The sequence below is a fragment of the Pangasianodon hypophthalmus genome, chromosome 9 (genome assembly GCF_027358585.1).
Source record: "Pangasianodon hypophthalmus isolate fPanHyp1 chromosome 9, fPanHyp1.pri, whole genome shotgun sequence".
NCBI lineage: Eukaryota > Metazoa > Chordata > Actinopteri > Siluriformes > Pangasiidae > Pangasianodon > Pangasianodon hypophthalmus.
This window is the reverse complement of record NC_069718.1, coordinates 21,015,305-21,040,474: the sequence shown is the minus strand read 5'-3', so window position 1 is coordinate 21,040,474 and position 25,170 is coordinate 21,015,305. Positions and strand designations below refer to the sequence as shown.

Genomic DNA, 25,170 nt, shown 5'->3' with positions numbered 1-25,170 from the left:
ATTTATTTATTTATTTATTAAAGAATGACTTGTAATAATTTTTAATCCATTCTATAGCTACATGTTAATGTTGCAGTTAATGTCTACAGTTAATGTTGCAGAATGTCTGTAAAACAAGTTAGTTCGTGTCATCACTTACGTTAAAGAGGCTATAAACATTTGTTCCAGTTGCCTCTAATCAGGCAAAAATCAGGTCATCAGGCAAAAAAAATGCAACTTGCCATGTTACCGAGAAACAGGAAAGCGCACCATACTCCATCGTGAAGACTTTCACATGGTGGAAAACAGCTTTGCATATAACTGTTACAAAGCGCTGACACTTGAGACCCTTTCCATAAATGATAAATAAACATCTTCTTACAGAAAGCTTCACCATATCAATAATTATTCCTTTGTTTATAACAATACATTTTTTAAAATAATCTGTTTATTATTAGGCTTAGATTATATGGAACCTCCACCTTACAAGTCCCTGTGAATTAGTAGTGCTACAGAAATTATAACTTTTTAAGTCAAGCGCATTAATATAAACCTGTGATCACTGGACACTACTGTCAAAGCTAAGCTGTTATCAAAAAGTAATCAAAACCTCCTGACCAGATCTGAATCAGGAATTCAACAGCACTGTGGTCCTCATTAGGCAATGTGTTCCACTGCTTGAATTTGTGAGAGCTATGTAATGGCTGGCTTGTTTGAAATGGGAGAAGAAGAAGGCTCTTTCTGTTTGATCAAATTTGAAGCTTCAGGAGAGACAGACAGAGGCTCATTCAACACACATAACGTGTGAGCTTTTCAGGAAGTGGGAGACTGAACGAAAGATGGCTCAAACATTGATAACAGAAAAAGGATTGGACTGTTCTTTAAGACAGTCTTTTATTTCTGTGGTTTAAATATTGACCTTATTTGGCTTTAAGTTGAGGTGGTGTTAAAAATATCTTTGTCTTCTTTCTTTTAGTTAATTCTGATACTTATATACAAGTGCACTTTATATTCTCACATCCTGCTTTCCTTTAAAATGCTCAATGCTATAAGCAAATACACTATATTTATATTCACCCAGAACATGTGCTATTATGGATAAAACCATGATTCGGTTGGATGCAGATAGCATGAAGACATACTGTATATGTAGGCAGTGTGAGATGAAAGGCAGGAATAATTAAAATACTTCCTTTTGTCAGAAGTGGTGCTGGTATAAGCACACATCCCATGAGCCCTTGCAGCTGATAATGAGAGGTGCCTGAGGGGTTGGTGGTGAAAATAAGATGCAGAGGGAAAGAGGGGGGATAAGGATTGATATGAACAATTGGAGAGGTGGTGATGTGGGCCATGTGAACAGTGAGATCCTTTTTGTTGTTCACTACTGTGCCATTTTGGCTTGTCTCTCAGATAAGTATGATTATTCATCCTTTTCTTATGCTCCCTCATACTTGATCATTATCAGTCTCTGATCTGAGCCGCCACTGAGGGTAGTAGGTTTGAGAGAAGAAAGATTTCATTTTGGTCAAAAATGATTGTAATCACTGCTGTGTGGATGTGTAAGGCCTGAGAAGAGACACATGAAAATCCACAATATACAAAAAAAAAAAACAATTTGCATTTGTAATTTAAAGCTATTGGATATAAGATTTGGGAATACACCCTGGATGAGATGTCAGTCCATCACAGAGCATCTCACACACACATGTTCACATACTCATTCACACCCAGAGGCAATTTAGCATAGCCAGTCCACATACCGGCATTTTTAGCAGGGGGAGGGAAAACGAGAACCCAGCAGAAACCCATGTGGACACATGTGAAGCTCCACACAGGCAGTAAGCTAGAGCTCCAGGTGCTGAGGGAACCTTGGAGATGTGAAACAGCAATGCTACCTGCTGGTATTATGTACGGTCTGGGATGCAGCCCAAGTACTTCATCTCAGATATAATTATCTGCTGCCAATGTTGCTGCCATCTCTGTATTACAGAAGTGTTATGAGAATAAAAAAAGAAAAAAGAATCAGTGTGACTTTCAGTGACTCAGTACCAGGTAAAAGAACAAAAGCTCTTGCCTTTAACAAGATTGTTAAAACTCACTCTGATAGCTATGTGAGCTCAGCCTCTGATTCTGCTGAGATCATTCCCTGTATCATTGACCTGATGCCACAGTGTGTGCTGATTCTGCAGAATGAGCTAGCCATTTAACGTTAGCTATCTAGCTAAAACACAAGTTCTCAGAGCTCTAATCTCAGATCTCTAAGTGCTCTCAGTTCATACACAGTCCCACAATGCTTTGTGCAGCTGTGAACCCTATGGTAGTGTGCTAACACTAGTTAGCTAAAAGATGGTCACACCTGGTCATTTCCGTGTGCGCGTTTAAGAACACCTTAGCGTTCTAGGAGCACTATACTAATACATTGTAGGGCCTCTTTTTGCTCTCAAAACAGCCTCAATTCTTTGTGGCATGGATTCCACAAGAGTTTGGAAATATTCCTTTGAGATTATGGTCCATACTGACATGATTGCATCATGCAGTTCCTGCAGATTTTTCAGGTGCACTTTCATGCTGCGACTATCCCGTGCTACCACATTCCCAAAGATGTTCTGTTGGGTTTAGATCTGGTGACAGGGAAAGCCACTAAAAAACATTGAACTCACTGTCATGTTCAGGAAACCAGTTCGAGATGACTTTTGCCTTGTGACATGGTGCAATATCATGCTGGAAGTAACCATTAGAAGATGGTAAATTGTGGCCATGAAGGGATGCACATGGTCAGCAACAATACTCAAATAGGCTGTGGCATTCAAGTGATGATTGATTGGTATTAATGGGCCCAAAGTGTGCTAAGAAATCTTTCCCCACACCAACACACCACCTCCACCAGCCTGGACTGTTGACAGAAGGCAGGTTGGGTCCATGGATTCTTGCTGTTGGTGCCAAATTCTGACCCTACCATCTGTGTGCCAAAGTAGAAATCAAGATTCATCAGCCCAGGCTGCATTTTTCCGGTCTTCGGCTGTCCAGTTTTGGTGAGTCTGTGCCCACTGCAGCCTCAGCTTTCTGTTCTTGGCTCACCGCAGTGGAACACGACGTGGTCTTCTGTTGTTGGAGCCCATCCACCTCAAGGTTCTATGTATTGTGCATTCTGAGATGCTTTTCTGTTCACCACAATTGTACAGAGTGGTTATCTGAGTTACTGTAGCCTTTCTGTCAGTTGGAACCAGTCTGGCCATTTTCTGTTGACCTCTCCCATCAACAAGGCATTTCCATCTGCACAACTGCTGCTCACTGGATGTTTTTTTCTTTATTGCACCATTCTGAGTAAACTCTAGAGACTGTTGTGCATGAAAATTCCAGGAGATCAGCAGTTATAGAAAAACGAACCTGTCTGGCACCAACAATCCTCATACTTAAGGTATGAGGATGGTTAAAGTCACTGAGATCACATTTTTCCCCATTCTGATGGTTGATATGAACAATACCCAAAGCTGCTGGCCCATATCTCCATGATTTTATGCTGCCACATGATTGTCTGATTAGATAATTGCACGAATGAGTAGGTGTGCAGGTGTTCCTAATAAAGTGCTCAGTGAGTGTACACCACAAGCCAGCAGAAATCTGGACTGACTCACTCTTTCCTGCATGTGAATTTCCAAAATACAGTGAAACACACAAACAACAAGCTGGACATTGTTAGCTATAACTAAAACTAACAACTGGGTAATGATACAAATCCCACAACATGGATAAGATAGCTGACTAGCTAGCCACCATATCGGAGAGCAAAGAAATGTCTCATCTTTTCTGCAACAACATAGCTAAAATTTAATCTTTTTTCTCTTTTCATAGTATCTGGTTGGATTCTATCCCTGTTTCACTCTCGTTTTTGAATTTGAATATACTCACTGTCTGTCACCTCTGGCACTGTGTAGCCAGATTTTTTTTTTCATGCCTAAGGTAGGATGTGATATAATCCGAGATGGCGTATGTGCCTGAAATCTTTGGCCAAATCCGACCCGACAGCTCTGACTATGAATTACTATTACAGGCTTTATGTGGATGAGCCTCAGCAGCTCCTGAACACTAGGTTTTATAGTATTTCTATGTCAACTCAAAAATGATGGTTTGCTTTCATTTTTAACAAGGGTGGTACAGTTTCACAGCAGGTAGCATTGCTTCCTCACAGCTCCAGGGTTCCTGCTTCGATCCCGAGCTCGGGTTACTGTCTCTGTGGAGTTTCTGTGAATATTCTTCTCCATGTGGGTTTCCTCTGGTTTCTCCTGCTATCCAAAACCATACCATGGTAGATGGATTGGCTAAGCTAAATTGCCCCAGGCGTGAGTGAGTGTGTGAATATTTTGTATGTATGGTGCCTTGCAGGATGCGTCTGCGCCTTGCTCCCAGTGTTCCCGAGACCCACCGCAACCAGATAAGATGTATGAATTAATATTTTTTTTTAAAAATCCCACACACCACATATTAAATTATTGCATTTGTTTTAACATATAATAGGCTATATGACAGAGCATCACTTTTGTTTCAAGAGAGGACCTACAGCGCCTAGGGAAGACGTGTGTATGTGTGTGTCTGTGTGTGTCTATGTGCGTGATGTGATGTGTGTGATGTCTGTGTGTGTGCCTGTGTGTGTGTGTGATGTGTGTGTGTATATGTCTGTGTGTGTGATGTGTGTATGTCTGTGTGTGTGTGTATATATCTGGGCATGTGTCTATGTGTGTGATGTGATGTGATGTTTGTCACACACACACATCTGGTCAGCTTGCGGAATCCTCTTTAATATGCAGAACCACTTGGCAAGGCAGTCTGCTCCCATCTGGGTCTGTGGTCTGAGATTCCATTTGATCAAGACCTCTGCAGTCGCGCGGTGAACTGCGCATGCGCGGAGAAACGCCGCTCGGTGTTGGAATCGTTAACGGAGATCCAGAAGCAGCAGCAGGATCAGACATCCAGACTCAGTTATACCGGGGACAGATAAGAGCAGGAGGGAAGGACAGCGAGCCTGTTTTGAGGTAGGTAGCGTGTCTTCGCTCTTATTATTTACTATTATTATTTATTATTATTATTATTGCTACAGTGCGCAGGTAATTCCGCTATGCTGCGGGTGGCTGTTATTATAGAGCAGGTGGCAACACAAATGCGCAGTGTTCGAGGCCAGCAGTAAGCAGTGCTGCCGCTGCGCAGCTGCTTCTCACACAAATGTAGGCTTTACATACATTTTAAATTCCGTATGATATTTATTTTTTCATTTTAAGGATGTTTAACTGTTTACCTCTGCGATGGACAGCCATTTTTTTGTCTGTTTTTTTTTTTTTTTTAATGTTTTGTTTTTTTGACATCCATACTCATCCGCTTTGTCGGTGTCAGCCCTGACCTGTCATGATGAACGGCGCGCGCGATGAGGCGTGTGTCAGGATTACAGGTCAATTTTAGCAATAATAGGCTTACTGAAATCACATACGAATGGTTATATCGCACAAATCGTGGTTCTTTACTGTAAATCTTAAAAAAAATAATAATAATAATGAAAGGTTCACAGATATGCGATAAGCGCTCGGCTGCTGAATAGAGAAGACAGAATACAGGTGCACGCGGATGTGTAGCGCGCGCCTCCGCTCTTTATTATTATTATTATTATTATTATTATTATTATCACTATTACTATTATTATGGCCTTTCCAGTGTCCCATTAGTATCCAGCCTTACTGCAGTGTTTATGTATGCCTATTTAAAGGTGCAATAGCTCTGTCTCAATTTTTTTTTTTATTCCTTACTTACTACAAATAATTAAAAAATTTTTTTTTTAAATGATTAAAAAAAGCACAATAGATTAAGCTAAAGTGAATTAAGTCACTGTTTGGGAAACTGACTTCCGGTCCGGAATGCTTGTTTTTGCTTGGATGTGCCTCCTGTCAGTCATTTTATAGCCTTATACTATACTGGTCACCATTGATCCTGGGGGCGGAGCTTTGTTAAGATAGGCAGGAATTCACCTACCCATTAGAGACCTAATCATGAAAAAAAAAAAAAAAAATCACAACAAATGCACCTTTAATTATTACACTCCACAACAGCTCACGATTTATTCCGACTTATTAGTCAGGAATTGATTGGGTTTATTATCTGAGTGCTACTGCATGTGTGTCTCTAGATAATGAAACACCAACATCATTTTACCCCCTATCCAGCAAAACCTGTGGACACGAGCATCAAACATCAATATAATAAAATCCGTATAAAATAATCCATATAAAGTACGCATATGTGAAGTGAGTTCTTTTTTGTCTATTTTATTCGAATGAACTTCAAATTGGTTAAAGTGCAGACTCGCCTCCGTTATATAAAAGTGTCTTTAGTCCAGAGAGATGTAGTGCAAACAGAAAGATAGAACAAGTACCGACTACATGCATGTCTCCTACATAATGCCAGCTCTAAAGATGAAATATATGCTTGAATGCCATGAATGCCATTTTATATCATAGCTGTTGAATTCCTGAATCTGATTGGTCAGAAGGTTTTGATTATTTTTCTATAACAGCAGCTTTGCAGGCTATAATTCAAGGTTTATATGAATGTGCTCGTTTTTTTGTGGTTTATTGTTTCTATAGACACAGCTCATTCAGAGGTGGACAGTCTATGTAAACTAAGCCTAATAATAAACGGATTAAAAAGTGAGTTGCTATTTAGCAAAGAAAAAGCATGATTGTTGATATGATGAAGCTTTCTGTAAGAATGTTCATTTAAAATTGATGGAATGAGTCTCGAGTGTCAGGGCATTGTAATGGTCTGCAGGTTTTTCACCATGGGAGAGTTTTCAGGAGAGACGACTTTGTGCTTTTCAGTTTCATGGTAACATGACAAGCTGCATTTTTTTCTTATCAGCTTCAAAAGAGAGGAAAAAAAGAGAGTCTGGTGAGCGAACAACTGTTTACAGCTGCTATAACATAAGTAATACAAGGAACTAACTAGACATTCCACAACATTAATTGTACCCACGAATGTATACAAGGTATGAAGTGTCATTCGTTAATAAATAAATTGCTGTGGTATAAGAGGAATAAAACACTTTCGAGTATGTTGTTTTAGGAAAATATTCCACTTCAGTCAGTTGAGCAGCATCATATCATCTTGTCATTGATTATTTTTCTTTAACTGCATGCCTGTCATGTTTTATTCCTTACATATACACATAGTTGCCAGTCGGTTAGATAGACTACAATTATCTACTATAGGGATGCACTGATGCCAATTTTTCTATTTTTGATAAGGTATCAAAAGTCTGTGTATTAGTCAATACCTGATATTTATCTGACAATGTAACTGCATCAGAAACAAAGCCAACTCTCTGCAAAGTTACACGAAACATCAGATTGGTGATGATAACATTAAGAAAAATTGTATCATGTGCTCACATGTTCACATGTTAGATCTAGTTTGTGTCTATCAACATAACTCATGTTTTACACCACAAAATACATCAGTCAATCAAAATGAAAAGTATGTCAAATTCAACTCAATACTGCTCCAGGATTTGAGGATAGTATTTACCCCAATACATCCCTAATCTAGTGTCTAATAAACTGACAAATTACTCTATACAATAATACATTATACATGTTGATGTCATACTGCATATAACTGTGCTTTATGGTTACAAATAAAACATTTATTTAATCATAATTTAGTTAAACGGAGCAGGCAAGCTGGCCAATTAAATAAATAAAGCTTCAGTTAATGTTCACATCAAACATCAAAATGAAGAAAAAGTGTGATCTCTGTGACTCTGATCGTGGCATGGTTGATGGTACCAGAAGGGTTGATTTGACTCTGAAACTGCTGATCTCCTAGTATACAGAATGTTGCGAAAATAATGTAACATCCAAATAAAATAACACCCATGCTACAATCAAAGTCATTGAGATCATATTTTTTCCCCATTCTGAAGTTTGATGTGAAGTTTGATGTGAAGCTCTTGACCTGTATTTGCATGATTATTTGCACTGGGCTGCTGCCACATGATGAGATAGCTGCATGATTGTTATATGATATATATATACACTGTATACATACATACATATATATATATATATATATATATATATATATATATACACACACACACACACATTTTTTAAACAAACAAAATGTTAATCAATAACCACAGGTGTCATAAATATCTCGTGCTTCATTGGCTTTTTTACGCTAAGTGGTTCACGTCAAAGCCTTGGTATTTTTCTCAGACGATAATTCTTCAGCCAAACAATCACTTCTCTGAAAAAAACATTCCCACCCTCCCCCTATTTGTCTTCTCGAGTCAGTTTTTCATTCATGGAGGGACCCCTGACACACACTCTGCCCACCCAAACACACTCCACACACTCACCACACTGCATTCCATGACTGGGTCAAATCACCCAATTAATACAGTGTAAATGATGAGCGACGTGCTATTGTCTACTGGCTTTCAGCAAAGACACAGGGCTTTTTCATCAGCTGCTTTTGAAATGTTTTAGACAACTGTGACTTCTATTAACGTCAGCTGTCACAAAATGAAGGGAAGACATCAGACTTTCTTAGATGTAGAATTAAGAAACGTTTCATTCTAGAAAATGTCACTGTGAATTGATTTCACCGTTACTTTGAAATTTGGAGTGTTTATATCCTTAAAGGCCTTCACTAACCACTGTCCATCACCAGCTTGGCAGATGGACTAAATAAGCAAATGGATAGAGATGCACTTAAAAGACACTTTGTTGGATTGTGTGTTTGTGTGTGTGTGTAGTTTAGTAAGGAATGGACTAATCGTGTGCAGTTTATCACTCAGAGATGCTGATGGCAAAGGCAGCACTGTCTGAAGGGTGAGCGATCTCGCAGATCCACCCTGAAAATGGCTTGGAGCCCATGGGAAAGAACCATGGCGTAGGAGGAAGAGCCTAGCTAGCTGGATATGAATGTCACTTATTCCACTCTGTGGGTTGGCGAGGCATGCTGGCTATTCTGCCGCCAAGCAGAGCGAATCATCAGCGCCTTGTGCCGTCTGCCAGTCACCGGCTGTGGAGTGTCTGCTCTTCAAAAGAGAACAATGCAGCTCATACAAGCACACATAGGCTGTTGGCTTGAGTGATATCATAATGAAGTCCTCTGAGGAATTAAACAAATTGCGTCATATTATTTTTTAGCAGCCTTTCTCACACTGACTCTCTGAAGTGGAATTTGTTATAATGCTGTAGAGAGACTTCTCATGGCCTTGTTTAATAGATTTTTAAAAATAACAAATAAACAAAAGTTGTTTTCTGTATTTTGAGGACATGAATCAAGACTGCTGATCACAGTAGTTATGGGAATACTGGGTGTGAGGCAGGAATACACCCTGGATGGGTTGCCAGCCCATCGCAGGGCACCATGCACACACAGATTCACACACCCACTCACATCTAGGGGAGTTTTAGCATAGCCAGTACACCTGCTGGCGTATTTTTTTTGGGAGATTGGAGGAAACCCATGCAGACAGACACAAAAAACACACACACATATCCTGGAAGTCTAATGAGGAAGTCTAATAAGGATCAGTAGTTTTTTTCTGAGAGTTCAAACTCAAAAAATCTGCCTCTACAGCTGAACTCAAATGGATCAGAAAAACACTAGAAGAGGATATAAAAGAAATGATTTACTGATTATTAACACACTATGATAATCTTGGTAAAAAAAAACAAATCTGAGATCAGTTATGAAGCTCTCAGGTGATATGTTTTAGTAAACAAATCCTTTGTAGTCCCTCAACATAAATCCCCACATTGCTGCTTCTCACAAGAGTTTTGCACTGCTCCTGAACAAACAGAGGCTTGTTCTCTTCTCTAAGAGTTCTTTTAATAGGTTTGTCTTGGAGAGGAAGCTCTTCTCTTCTCTTCTCTTGAAGTGAGACATGTGGTGCTAAGTGTACAAGCCACATGGAGCTCTCACTCTTTCCCACTTGTTACAGCTCTACAGGTTAACTCTTGCTGAAGCCAGAGTTTATAGCAATGCACCCACCAAAAATCATCCATGTCCATGGGTCCACGACTTCTAAATTCAGAAAATGAAATTCAGAAAACACCTTGAGGGAATCCATCTTTCAGACTGTGAACACAGATTATGCTTTGCAAGTTCTCTATTAAAATATTTGAAATCTCAGACAGTGGTGTGTAGTCATTATTTCTGCTATTCTAATCAATGTAACCCAGAGACCAATAAGTTGTCACAAATTTCTCCATAAGCTCATTGCATGGTTCCAAGAATGACAGGACAAGTTCTTGTCTTGTGCTTTTGTTTATACTGCAAAATGCTTTTGTTTCTGCTCTAGTCCTGTCATTGGTTGATTACCCTAATGTGTTCACCTGTTCTGTGTCTCACCCTCATAAATTTGCTTATTTCTGCCTTGTTGTTTCTGTTCCTCCTTGTCTTTCCATGCATTTATTGTCCAAACCTTGTTTCCATAGTGCCTTATTTTGTAGTTTTGTGTTCCCTGCTTAGGATCAAGGATTATCCTAGCTTGTTTCTGTGTACCGGTGTTTGAACCCCGCTATGGACTTTGACTATGATTTTCAGATTCACACTAATAAAGCAAACACTGAGTATACTTGCGTCCTGCCTTCACTAACAGGACGTTATATACTGTAAGTATAGAGATACCGTAGGTCGATGTTGGTGTGTAAGGTGAAGGTTGCTGTGTTGGTTGTGCTCTGTTAAAGTCACTCTGCCACCCAGAGAAAGTAGGTTTTAAGTTGGTAGTTTTTGGGGTGTTGATTTGAGGATGGGGGTGATCAGCAGTGGAGAAATGTATAAGGATCATGTACCTCAATAGGACATTGAAAAGGGCAAACGGGAAGCCATGGACAAAGGAGTTCTGTTTTCTCAGGCTCCTCTGGCAGGCCTCTTGTTCTTGCCTCTTTCTTGTGAAGAGGGGCTAATGGGGGGGAGGGGGGAGTGGACTGAGGCGCATCACAAAACCACTCCTGAGCTTCCCAGGCTGCCTGGCTGCACTCTAGACAACCTCTGGGTGACAGATGTTTGAGAAAAGCTGACCAGTGTTGGAGGTCAGGGAGGCGAAGGTGTTCTTTACTTACTTGACAACAGTGCATGGAGGGAGAGAGCATGGATAAGGATGAAGAGAAAAAACACAGTGACATGGTTTGGGTGAATGTCAGGCAACTTTTTTTTTGTTCACATTATTATATGCGCAGCATGGGATCTTGCTATTTCAAAGACTGTGTGTGTGTGTGTGTGTGTGTGTATGAGAGAGAGGACAACCTGAGAGCTATTCTCCTACATCCTCACATTTGCACATTTGCATAATCTTAAGTACATCCGCCACTTTTTACTCACACACACACACACACACACACACGATATCCTTCTGCCAATGTAGAGGCCTGACCCACTTGTGTTGTTTAATTGCTCAGCAAATACAGCAGCTCACTTCTTATGCTGCTTTTTAAACAGGAGATTTAAACAGCAGCTCTGTTTAAATCTCAGGCAAAAAAAACAAAAAAAAAACAGCCTAATTAAACACAAAGACTCTAAATGCTTAAAGGCCACGACAGCACTTCCTGCAGGGTTGATTCTGAGAGAAGCATGTTGTGTATTATACAGTGTTATGTATTATACACTTCAGCTCAACAAGCTTATACAGAGATCTGGGTCAGGATCAGGTCTAAAAGTAGGAGAACTGTTTCTGGGTCAACTTTTAAGGACATGGTTACTAAGAGCAGTGTGGTTTTAGTGATGTGCTGTTTATTATTCATGATTGTTGTACTGGAGAGACTGGAGTTTGTGTTATGCACATCTTTTATGGTTGTATATATCTTTTATGGTCAGATTTATGCATTAGCATGTTACTATGCAGTTAGATATAATAGAAATAATAATGTGGGTTTAGAGCACTCATGCAGATTTGGCCAGTGGACAGATTGAAGCAGTAGGGAGGTTTGCATATTACAGATGGTACGAGATGGCATGGGGTGCTGTAGGGAATGTCCTGGAGTCCTATCTGTTAGTGACAGTCGTACATTTACATACTATATGTACTCTATGTATATGAGTCTCTATGTGTGTGAGTGTGTCTGGGGGCAAGTTTGAAATATTGATGGGGTTTTAATCTTGCCAGAATCACAGTTTGGATCTTTGTGGTCCTGAGATCAGTCGTTTTTTCCTCCCTTTCTGCTCCAATGCACTACAGACTACCAATACTATCATAGGTGTATAGTGGCATAGAATAAGTGATAGCATAAGATAGATTTCTTGGGTTTTTTTTTTTTTTTTTTTTGTACCTCAATGGATACCACATCAGCAGTTAAAATGTAGTACAAATATGCCTCTTGGTATGTGATGGAAGACAATACTGATCTTGCTGACCTGCTGATGCCACTAAACTGTGTGTTGCTTAAAAGCATAATCCGCATCCTCATAATCTTTCTCTCAGCTTAGAACTGATTAGAAAAGATTGAGGTCAAAAACCTATTAGAATCATAAAATTAACACAGCACAAAAATACCCTCTGTTTATCAGTCACCCTTAAGGGAAGAGGGAGTAAGTCACGTGGGAAGAGACATTCGAACAGTCCAATCATTGAGCGTGTCAGGACAATGAAGCCTCGGGATGTAAGCTGGGATCCTAATTCAGGCTGTCAGCTATGACAATTGCAGCTTTTTTTCTCAGCATGTGGTGAGACCCATATTTGTGATATTGGACTAGGCCACCATTTTCACTAGGCTGCATCTATCCAAATGCCAATTCTATATGTTTTAAGTGGAAATACAGTAACAAAGGAGACTTATATAATGAGGAATTCTTAATGGTTGTAAAAGTCTCCTTTGTTACTGTATTTCCACTTAAAACATATAGAATTGGCATTTGGATAGATGCAGCCTGGGGCATGAGGAGCAAAGACTTTATACAATATTTTGACCCCCTTTAAAATATTTATACAAATGCAGATTTAATGAAAAAGAGAACAAAAGAGTCATTTGTAGTAGGCTCCAGTCTCTCCTCATTTACAGCCATTTGGCAATCATAGGCTCTGAACTACTGGGATGCAAACCTCACTGTGGAGACCTCCTTTCTTTTGTTCTTTCTTTCTTTCTTTCTTTCTTTCTTTCTTTCTTTCAAGAGTTTAAAGAGTTGTTCTATCACTGACAGTTCTATTACAGGTTATTTCTCTGCTGTTCCAGTGCAAGCAATGGTTAAAACATGTTTTACACTGTTAATTTTTTAACTATTAATCAGACACTAGTATAATATAGCGGTGCAATATTTTCTTTATGTATTTTCTGTACATTTTTGATACTAGTAGATTAATCAGTACAAGTCGAAGCTGAATAAACAATGAAATTATTATATGATGATATTATTCATCATAACAATTGCAACTCTGGAATTGAGTAATGACTTAGGTTTACAGCAAGATATTCATAGCAAGGGTTTATCATGTGTAAAATAATTCATCTAACCCTATCATTGTTTGCTGTCCATGAAGGAGTTTATCAATTGCTATAAGTGCAAAAGGAGAGAAACAAGTAATTAATTTAATACACTATAACTCAATCTTCGGTATATTCAGCTCCATATATTTAATATCAGAGAGTTTCAAATGAATTCAGATTGGTCTGAGCCAAATTCCACTAGAGCAATTCCTGTCACATAAGGCATAGTTAATAGTTAATAAAATGAATTATTATCAGATACTGGATTGATATGTATCTGTTTACAATAGGTTCCATAAGCTAGCTTTTTTATGTGCTTTTTGGGGGTTGGCTAAAGGTTAAAATCCGTGTTAATGCCGATGTGATGGAGGCCTCTGCCAGGTCAGCTTAGTCTCAGGGGGCTTTCTCTTAGTTCTCTTTATTACAGCTCATAAAGGAAGATTCACTGCATCTAGGGCAACAGGTATTAGCATGCTTTTCTGATTTTCTATTAGTATTTTCTATAACTTCAGTTCTAAGCACCCAGTTCTGATTAAACTATACAAGCCAAACTAATCTCAGGTCAGCAACTGACAGCAACTATTTTTAACAACACCTCTAGTTTTAGCTGTTAGCTAGTTTTAGTTTATATTGGCACATATTCCTTGGTGAAAAGCGATTTTATCAGTAAACAAAATAAATGTGTGGTTTGAGGTGCTGTCATTCTGTTTTGTGATTCTTACTTGTATTTTCATATTTAATTAGGTTTGTACTTTTGTACTTCAACTCGTGAAGAACTTGAAGCTGTACTTAGATAGAGTCTTTGCACTTCGACTTGTGTAAAGAATTTGTGCATTTCTACCACCTTTATTCATGTTGTCCAAATAAAATTACACCGAATCCAGAACTCGTGATGTCTCATGATGCCAGACCAAAATGTTGTAGCTAAGAGATGTGGATCTAGGGCCAGTTCTAAGTAGATCTAAGGCCAGTTATACCCTTTGCAATAGAGAGCAATCTTCATGTTATTATCATTGTTATTTGCACTCTTCTGAATTCTGTTCAGCTTTAATGACCAAAATCCAATGCAGAGGCTGTCCGCATGCTGAATGAAAACCAGACCACAAAGGCCTATCAAATATATATTTATTAATTTAGACTTGCATAGTGAAAAAAGTGCAAAGATCAGTGAGTTAAAACAGACAAGCTTTAACGACCACCCTGCTTACAAATAACCTCTGTGAAAAATGAAGAAGAGCTATTTAAGGGGCAATTAAAACAATAGAAAGTATGCAGTAGCTTGAATAATGTGTTTAATTGCAGAGAGATAATGTGCTTTGCTTATTAACTGAATTCCAAAACTGAATACTAAATTTAGTCAATGAGTCACAGTTCAGCATAACTCAGTATATCTATTTCTAAATGCTTTGTGCACATTTCTCAAACAATATTAGTTTATTACAGATGAATAAAGTGCTGGTTTAGAAAATCAGATCAAAGCTGCATGACAGTGCAGGTAAAGAAAGGAAAACTCTTCCACTATGATATGTGTCTCTGTGCAATGGAAAGGCCATTTGTCTTCCAGCATACTGATTATCCACATTTCAGCTCCTGTCTCCTGAATAAAAATAGTCTCTCCCTCTAGGACAACAGCACTGCACAGGGCACTAGCACATTGTTAGTTTGCACTTTCCCTTTCAGACTGAAAATGATTCACATTATTGATCAAATTCCCATTAAGCTAGTGTCTGGACTCTTTATGGACTATGGCTCTGTGGGATTTTGCAGAAAGATTTTTACAATACAGACCCAAACAAGTGGTTCATATAAGGTTATTACTTGAAATGGTGCAATGACTTCAAGTCATCATTTATCAAACTGGATGGGAACAAATTTATTCATAAAATGTTCACAGGAGCATTTACACAAGAAATGTGGTATTCATGAAAACACACACAGATTTAGTGAAAATTTCATCAAACTTGTCTCATATTAATGAAGTGAAAGAAAGCAATCCAAAATATATCCATAAATTAAGACAAATAGGACTAGCCATTAAATTAAGGACAAATTAAATGGCACCCTGTAAAAAGAAGAAGAGTTATTGTGTGCCTGTGGTTATCAACACACTGCAATGGCTGAGCTGCATTACTGGAAGATTTAACGTCATCTGTTATCGGGTGCTCTTTCACTGTTTTAGTCATCATTTTGTCATTTTCAGCTCTTTGTGAGCTTTGCTTTCTATGGAGTTTTGTAAATGCAGATCAACTGTGCCATGGGGAATGTATGGGCATGTATCAATATATGCATATGAGTAGAAAGAAAATCAGTGTCCAGTGTTTCAGTGTTATACTGAAACTTTTGTAAATCTGGCTTGAGTTTTTAGCATGGTTTGACCTACAAAAACATTTGCACACAACTCTACTAAAAGATTAATAAACGAGGCTCGTTGATTGTGAAAACAGGCTATAGCAGGATTTAACGCTAAAATAAACAATAAGTGCGTAAAAGGCATTGAATGTTTCAAATCAGAAACAGAAAAACAGGAATAAACCCTGCCAACGTGTCTTTATTTCATATTACTTGCAGTTCAGACCTATTTGTTAGTATTCCATTCATTTGCTTCCATGCATTGCTCAATTTTAGTCTTCCTGTGCAAAATCAGCATATTCATTTAGACTCACATAACATAAAACTGCTCACTGTAGAGCTATTATGAATGAATATCTCTGATAACCATAAATGTGGAAAATGACTCATCAAGCCAAGAACAGACGCAGCACATAGGAAGTTTTTTTTGCCCTCAAAATGTTCTCCAGCTGGATGGTTTAAAAGAAAAGAGCATTTTGAAATTTCTCTCTCTTGTCAGGCCTGAATACACAGTAACAGGGTCTCAGCGACATGTGAGCTATATGCTCAATGATCCACAACTCCTAGCTTTCTCTTCCTCTCTCTTCTCCATCCCCAGTGCGGAAACTCAAAATACAACCTCCATGTCTGCTCTGAGACCTTCCTTCCTTTATCATTAAAACATCCCGGATCAGATATGAACGAATCTCGTTAAGGTTTAGAGTGGTGAGGAGGAGGAATTCAAAAGCGATTGGGAGATGAATAAAAAGATGTATGGGCATTATTTGTTTTCAGGTAATAGATGAACATTTTGCTTATTTCTTTGGTTCTTCACAGGATATAATTTATTTTAAAACCCATAAAAGACAGTGTAACAATATTCCAATACAGTAAGTCATTTACTTGTGTGCCAAAGTTTATTGGAGAATTTATCAGCCACACTGATCAGGACAAAAAAACAAGCGAATTCCGTGCAATCCCAGCAGGTGGCTAAAACATCTGCCATCGTAAAATTAAATAATCCCTCTCAGCTCGGACCCTATAATAAAAATGTCCAAACTCTTCAAATGACCATCACAGCTCCTTTGACCCTAAGTGCAATAGTAAAGACAAATCCAGCATCTTGAAGAGCAGCAAAGCCACTAAGACCTCTTGCTAGAATTGATCAGCTGCTGAGAAGAAAGAGGAACTCATGTAGGCCAGACTGACCCCACATCCTGTTTTAGACGAAAAGTCAAACATGGAGAGGGCTTGCTCAGTCACACTGATTGGTCTAAAAGCTCTGTAGCCTCCAGCTAGTCTTTAGAAGATAATGAAAGAACAAGGGGGCCCAAGCCTTTGGGTAAATTAATTTAGGAGTTAAGCAGTTGGAATTGTGTTCTTGAATGAAAGTTGTTCGTAGGTAAGGGCTTTGCTCAAGAGTAAGAAGGTTAATCAGTACGAGCTCAACCCTTAGCCTAGCATGATTGGTGATAAGTACTACTACAAGGGTGCTTGTGTACCGACTTGTTTGAGCTATTTAACTGTTCAAACGTTTGAATTATGTGATTTGAGTGCCAGTCATTTCTTTGTTTTTTTCTAATTATCCAAATGTTTTTCTTGAAGGATCATAATCTGATAACCTGAACCACATGAACAGAAGGTGCTAAACTGTCTGATGCTTCAATTTATTGAATCTGATTTCTCTAGATTTATTTGAATTTGAATTTTCAAGACCTAAATTTCAAAGATTGACAGTGATCATTTTCAACAAGCTTTTTTTTCCCTCTTTGAATTCATTGAAGCATAAACTGTAGATTCAGGTACTGGTGAATTTGATTTAATGCCATATGTTTACTTCATTGTTTGTCTTTATTACAGGCTCTTGTTGATGCTTGGGGCTTACAGCAGATTTTCAGCTTTCAGACAAGTCTGAACGATTCTTTGAGGAGCAGCTGTGCTTTTTTAGAAATACAGTAAAGCTTAAATAACAACAGACAAACCATTTATTGCTTTTATATTTTCAGTAGAGTTGAACTTGCTTCTTCAGCTTTGGTAGAAGAATGAGAAAATTTCTTTTCCTCAATATCATCTGCCAGTAACATTCAAGGTTGTAAGAATGCCAGCTTTGACCTGTCTCAACTGTACAGTAATCTCTCAGACTGCTTTCATAGAAAACTTTCTGCACTTCACATTGACTAAATCCTACTTCCTCTTAATGCACAATACCTGTCTATGTTGATCAATCATTAAAAGGGAGCACAATAACTTTTAAATTGAGCCAGCCATTGAGGGGGAGGCAAACAGTGCATTTCCAAGCCCCTGCAATCGAGAGGTCAAAACACTTGTGCGAGAGTTGTGGGAAGGCCCACACAGCGACAAGCATGCACAGGCCTAGCCCCTTTTCTTATGGTAAATTTTTCATTGACATGCCCCTATACTGAGGTGCCATGAGGAAGTCTGATTTATGGCATGGTAAAACTGCATTGTCCTTTGGAGAAGAGAAAATAACAGAGGGGGGGTTGTGAAGGCGAGACTTTGGCCATGACATGCGACCCTGAACCACATTTGGGTCCTACAGGCCATGTATACTTCTTTTCACTTGGGGGCTTATACAATAGGGCCACAGTCTTCTGATCGCAGCACGACATCTATTCAACACCAAGACATGAGAGTCAATGCACAGCTAAGTTAGTTTATGATAAAATAAATTTATAATATAGACCTTTTGTCATTGTATTATAGTAACAGTGATAATACTGGTGGTATTAAATGTATATCTGTGTACTACATTTAAGGCTATAATCTAACTATAAAAGGCAGATGACTATAAGATGAACTCAAAACTGTTTAACTTATAGACTTGAGCTTGTGTCAGTGTTGTTTGTAGTCTGTTATAACTCATATATACTGTAATTCAGATGGAATTCAAGAAAACAAACACAGTGTGGCTTTAATAATTTAATAATCACAGTCTAATCACCTTCCATTAAAAAAAACAAAAACAAAAAAATTAAATATATAATTAGTGTGTCTCAGTGATGGAATGACTATTGCAATTCAAGTGTTATTTTCATCCAGTGTATTAGGCCTTATGCTGAGTGATGTACTTTAATTTGGCAGTGGATGGCGGTACTGGGCATGACAGGAATAAACAGGATCAGACATTAAGCCACTTAACTGTATCCTCAGTCCTCCACTTAACAAACTAATGTGCTCATTCTGCCTCATGTTGTCTCAAGTGATGGCCTCCACAGAGAATAAACACAATAATACTCTGGATAAACAGTCCAATTATTCTACACTGACCCCTCAGGCCTATTCTAAAAAATCTGATTATTATACCACAACACTGTTGAATTCTCAAATCTGATTGATCATAAGGTGTTGATTGATTTTCTTTAACAGCAGCTCTGACAATGGTGCCGACTGCAAAGCAAATCACAGGTTTATATTAACGTTCTAGAGTAACAATTAGCTATATATATATTTGTGCGTGTGTCTGTGTGAATGTGTGTGTATGTGTATATATATATATATATATATATATATATATATATATATATATATATATATATATATATACACATATATATATATATATATATATATATACACATATATATAATACTTATATAATAAGTTAACATTTAAGGCGGGAGACATACTATACATCAGCACTTGGAAGTATCATTGTTCCTATAAGTTTTCCGCTGCAGGAAGAGGGATTTGCCGTTTATCAGTAACATTACAAGCTACACTGTGTGTCTTATTAACTTCAAATGAAAGAGAGAAAAAAGAGAGACAAGGTGATCAACTGTCTATATGCCAGTCTAGATAGTCTTAGGAGAGCAGTATTACGGGAATACCCTATTACAGGTTGTGATGGTTGGTTGGGCTGTGTAACATCTACCTACCAACCAAAATACATTTTGCTTAATATTTTGCACCAGTAGTTTTAAAGGTGCCTTAAGCAAGTTTTGTCAAAATTAGTCAACATTAGGTCTATAACCATTTAACGTTGAATATGTTGAAGAAGATAAAATTTTTTTTTTACTCTTTGAGCCCACTCCCCGTTCCCACACGTACACAAAGTTTCGCACCCAGTTCAACTCGAGTTAGCGTGCTAACTAGAGTTAGCATTAGAAAGGAAGTCAAGTTATAACAATATAAATAGCATTGTTAGCATTTTAGCATTGCTAGCTGAAAGATGGGTCATTTAGCTTCTTGAAAGTCAAGTTATAACACTATAAACACATGAAATTTGACTCGTAATGATTTATGAAGATGGTCAAGAGTGCCTTCACTGTCCTTTTTATTTGTAATAAAAAAAAAACATCTGCACCACAACTGATTCATATAAAGCAACGCTTTACACAGACTGCATATACATAGATGTCCGCTGATTCTGCATCCAGCTTCATCTCTTTCACCAGTAATAAATTCCTCCATCTTGGAAAAGCACTGCCAGTGTTTACTCTGGTTTTGTTGCATTTCTGTCATTAAGTATTTTCGAAGCACAGTGTGATTTTTTTTTTAATTAATTATCTGGCTGTGCTGAGTGGTTACCGATTTCAGACTAAGCTGGGGTGGAGTGAAATGACTAACAGGAGACCCATGTAAACACAAACAAGCATTCCAGACTGTAAGGTAGTTTTTCAAACTGGTTTCCTCAATCCACATATTACACTTGTGCTGAAACCATGGTTTAAACCATTATTTTTATTTCATTCTACATTTTTTCTAGGTTATTTGTAATAGTAGGAAAACATTACTATTGCACCTTTAAAGAAAATGGGAAAAACTCTGTCAGTACAGTGCCTTTCCAGGACCTGAGCTTAATATCCTCCTAAAGGGTTCCAATCAAATTCATATTAATAGTGTACTTTGTGGTTATGGCACCAGTTGATATGGTAAACCACTGTGTTTCATAGGCCAGTGAAGCCAGTGTTCTTGCTTTTAATGAGGCTCTTGTTATTAAATAAATACACCACAATCAAGACTGCCTGTTTTACAGATGAGGAAAGATAAGATGATTCTGAAGAGGCTTCAGTGGTATATTGAATTACTTTTTGTTTTGAATAAAACCTGAGACAGTCATCGCTCAATTAAACATTTGACAGCAAAGATTTGTACTCGCTCGACATAAATTATTGATGAATTAATGCAAGCAAATGACTTTTGTTCTGTAAGAAGTACACTTCAAGATTTCCAGTAAAAAGAGGTGTCAGCATGTCAATCACATCCATACAGTCTCTGTGCAGAAGAAAGATATTCCTTACTTTGTCCACTGTTTTATACGCATGAATATGAATCAAGTACCTTTAGAAAGGCTGACAAAATGCTATTATGAGACAGAATTTTTCATCATAGTGGAGTTTTTGATCCAGAAAATGCTTTCATCTGTGCATTTTCCTATCAATTATACATTTGTAATGGCTGAATTCTTCAAGTTTGGATATCTGCTGCTAGCTACAAGAAGGAACATTGTGTTGGCAAAAATATGTTTAGCACAAACATTTATCTATGACTATAGAATGATATATTCCAGGCTATCATGCACTCTGTGATGCCCTGCTTTTCTCCTGGAGAAGTTTTATAAGTCACTAATGTGCATATGTGTAGATAAACTGGAGATTTATGTTTTTAGTGCATCATCAGATCTCCCATTTATCTAACTTGAGAATATGTGACAAATAAAAATGTGACATAATAGATACAGAAGTCTAATTACATTAAAGATAAAATGATTCTGTATTTTGTATGGGAAAATCTTGATACTAAGGCCAGAATATACAATAAAATCCTGAAAACGTGTGACAAAAGCTTTCAAATCAGCTTGAATACAACGATATAGTGCTCTTTGGTTGGGACAGTGCAGTCAACGCAGAATCTCTGTAGCTTTAGTGTGTCTGAATTAAAGCTCAATATCTAAATATTTTATTTACAGGTGACGTGAGATTTTGCTTATGGGTGTTTTGAGCTATATTGGTTATGTAATATATGAATTAGAACAGGATACTTCTAGGTGCATTGACTGAGAACATATTCATATTTATAGCTTTGACTCAAAGTTTAGAGTTTAGGTTAGGGTCAATAGGAACAAACATCCACATGTGTCATGTCTATTGTCACATTTTATGGGTTTTTACACATTTTATAACAATAGTGTAACAAAACTGGCTCTTGGACCTTTTGTTGTTGCTGTAGTGGCTTGCTTGCATCATTAAAGAGAGAGCCATATTTCACTGTCAGCAGGCCAAGTATGGCACAGCATGTCTCCCTAAGACTAAAGGCATAGCTTTTCTTCTTCTAACCTGAACCTTTGTCTACATATTAGATTAACAGCACCATTAAATAATGGCTAAAGGCTACATCATAGGGAGCCATGATTTCTGAAGAAAGACGGAAAAGGAAAATGAATGCCTGCATGTGCACTTTCATTTATTGCTAGGATTATTGCTCCTGCTCACAGGGTATGCAGTCTATAAAGCCAAAAGTCATTAAAAGGCTGCTTAATAAAACATGTTCTTTTAATGGTATATTTTGAAGTGTTCAAAATAAGTAGTATTCATTTTAAATTTCATTATTTAACTGGATTATTTAACTGATAAAGATGTCCTTAACTTAAGGGTAAACAACAAACCTTAACTCAACCTTTACTCATTTCGAGTAGAAACTCTGCATTTTAACATCAGAGTATGCTGAGACGAGTTATCACTCAAAAATATGCAAAAAGAGCAGTCTTTATTTTCCCACAGTAAAAACAGCAGGTGAGCCAATCAGCATGTGTATCTGGAATGATTGACATTTGTGCAGGTGTTGTGAATTCTTTAATATTAACTGACCCCCTGGAAGCCCCGCTCCCTTCCCCATCTCACATTAGTAATCACATGTCTTGATTTTCCCACTTGAAAGATGTTCCCTCGCTTTCTGTCAAGATAAATGTAAAATTAAATGTGTCAAAATATGTTTGACTTACATCAGTTAATATCAATTAACTTTATTAGGGATGTCACTGAAAAATATGGGCCAAAAATAGTCAAAAACAGCACTTCCGTGGCCGAAGAGAAAATGAACAAAAACAGAATAAACAGGCCTACAATGAAGCGTCAAATAATTTTAACGGTACTGGTAATTAGAAAGTGATTAAACACGTTGCTCGTGTCAACTTCTTAATGAAAACGTGTTTTTTTTTTATGGTTACCGGAAAACCCAGTACATGTATGCGCACTACAGTTTTCTACCTTAGGCAAGGCAAGTGATTTGTTAAAGGACCGGCAGGACTACACGTTGTTGCTCTTGGGGGTTGGCTGGCCTGCTAATGGTGGTGTGTGTAATGTATAGATTATTTTTAGAATTACATGTATTTCTCACAAATTTCACACACATTTACAACAGCATTCATTTCCCAGAGTGCTTCTCTCCAGATTTATTAAGTAATGTACAATATGTCAAGTACACTGCTCTTTGTACATGTAGTTTAGAAAAAAGGAGCCATATCACATTTTATAAATATGCATTTGTGTGAGATCTACAGAAACACATTTGGAGCACAAGAACTGTTCTGAGCAATAAACTACTGCTTTCACTGATCTCAATGCTTTGCCCTTTTCTATTCCACTCGAGCTCACATCAGAGAGACTCCAGCCTTAATCTCTAGCTTATGTGAAGCCTCTTGATGTAGAAGCTTTGAAATGTTTGTAGGTAGCAGTGGCAGCAGCCAGAGAGTAGTGGGCTGAGGTTAATATCAGAGGTCTAGACTGTGGGAGAATGTGCGGTCTTGATCAAAGGGAAGTACATCCCAACCCTAATGCCCATTCACACTACAAGACAGTCATTTCAGTCACCTCATATAAAAAGGAAGTGAGCGATCCATGTCTGCTGTGGGTAGGAAGCAAGTTGGGTGAATCTATAGTGATTCACAATTCACAGTATTGAACCCTCACTGAGTTCAAATGAAAACTGGACAAGGGTTTAACTCAACACAAACACCACTTATTGTCTGTTTTAGTCACATTGCTTTGCAGTTTCAGTCTAGCTTGCCTAACATACCAAGTATTATCCTCAAAAACATGTTTTAGCTATGGGAGCAGTTTTAGACCAGGATTTAAGCCAATTACATCTGCATACCTATGTGGTTAAAAACAGTCAAGTAACAGACCAAACACAATGGGTTAATACCTTTCGGGGTGTTTGTATGAGTCTGCAAAGGTAAATTAGGTTAACACAGTATGTAAAAATGTAAAATTGGCTGTGCAGGTCAACAATCAAGTCATAGATTTGCATCCCTACCCCTTCACAACACATCTTCCTTATAACTTATGAACTTCAATGTTAAGTAAGGACTATTAGCAACACTGCCATCCACCAGTTTGGCAAAGCTCTTGGCAGTGAAGTAATAAAGGAAGCTAAGTTACAGGTAAAGTAGACACAGCCATATTTGAATCATTAGTAAAATAGATTTATCTTGCTCTCGCTGCTCTGACTTTAGTGTTTGGGGGATGTGTAATCCTGATGAGTCTGACTCAAGGCGCCAAACTCTTAATTGGATTTATTTTTGCCATGGAGAATCCAATAAGGGTCAGCTCCTTTTGGTTTAACCAAACCATGTTTTTAAAAACATGCTCAGGTGCTTGTCTAGTGAATGATTTATTGCCTGTGTTTTCAGATTTCCCATCCATTCTCCATCTTATGGTTACATGTCCTTTTCACAGGCAGGATGAAGGTAAATTGGGTCTACAGGAGCAAAGGCTATGGACAAATACATGAAATCTCCTGAAGGGAAAAATGACATATTACACTGATAGCTGTGGGGCTTCACACCAATAAGGACTTAGAGTTAGTGTGAAAAGCTAATTAAGTACTCCACTCATTTGGCATGACATGGTTTTCAAATATTCATGTAGGGTTCATAGTTTATTATTAAATGCATTTCCTTTTTTTCATTTTGGTTTGATTAACAATTTGCACAGCTAATACTTGTTTGTACGAATCAGGCCTAGTGGTACTACTCTCCACTCAGTTTTGATATGTGATGTGTGGGCCATTTTAAACCCTTAACCTCACAAGGCCTATTGCTGGGTTCAAACTTACATTCTTCCTGCTCGTATCTACTGTAGAATAATTCACAGTACTGAATAATAAGCTGGGAGGGAAAAGGGTTAAACAAGGAGCATAAAAAAGCCTGGTGGATGCTTATGTGAAATGCTATAGAGGATTGCCAGGGAGGATTTGTTTTAACAGTTCTAAAAATAATAGAGGCTGGATCCTTCTTTTTCACTGGGCTTCAGGTATATTGATTTTCTGCAGCATACTTTAGAGTAGGATTGTGGGCCCCAAATATTCAGGACACTTCCGATCAACATGTCTGATGAAGCTTTTGTATTAGAAAGTGGTTACTGACTGA

General features: G+C 37.9%; 1 protein-coding gene across 14 annotated transcripts in view; it reads left to right on the top strand.

The window, feature by feature from the left end:
* The first annotated feature begins 4,850 nt into the window (after positions 1-4,850).
* The window catches only part of nrcama (neuronal cell adhesion molecule a), an 80,697-nt gene continuing 60,377 nt past the window's right edge, over positions 4,851-25,170 (top strand). For 4 of the 14 annotated variants that reach the window (XM_026919149.3, XM_026919156.3, XM_026919146.3 and 1 more), the window contains exon 1: positions 4,851-5,009. The gene's annotated coding sequence lies outside the window, so the exon portion shown is untranslated. The remainder of the gene's footprint in view (positions 5,010-25,170) is intronic. The other 10 variants (XM_026919151.3, XM_034307310.2, XM_026919150.3 and 7 more) reach the window with 4 other exon arrangements.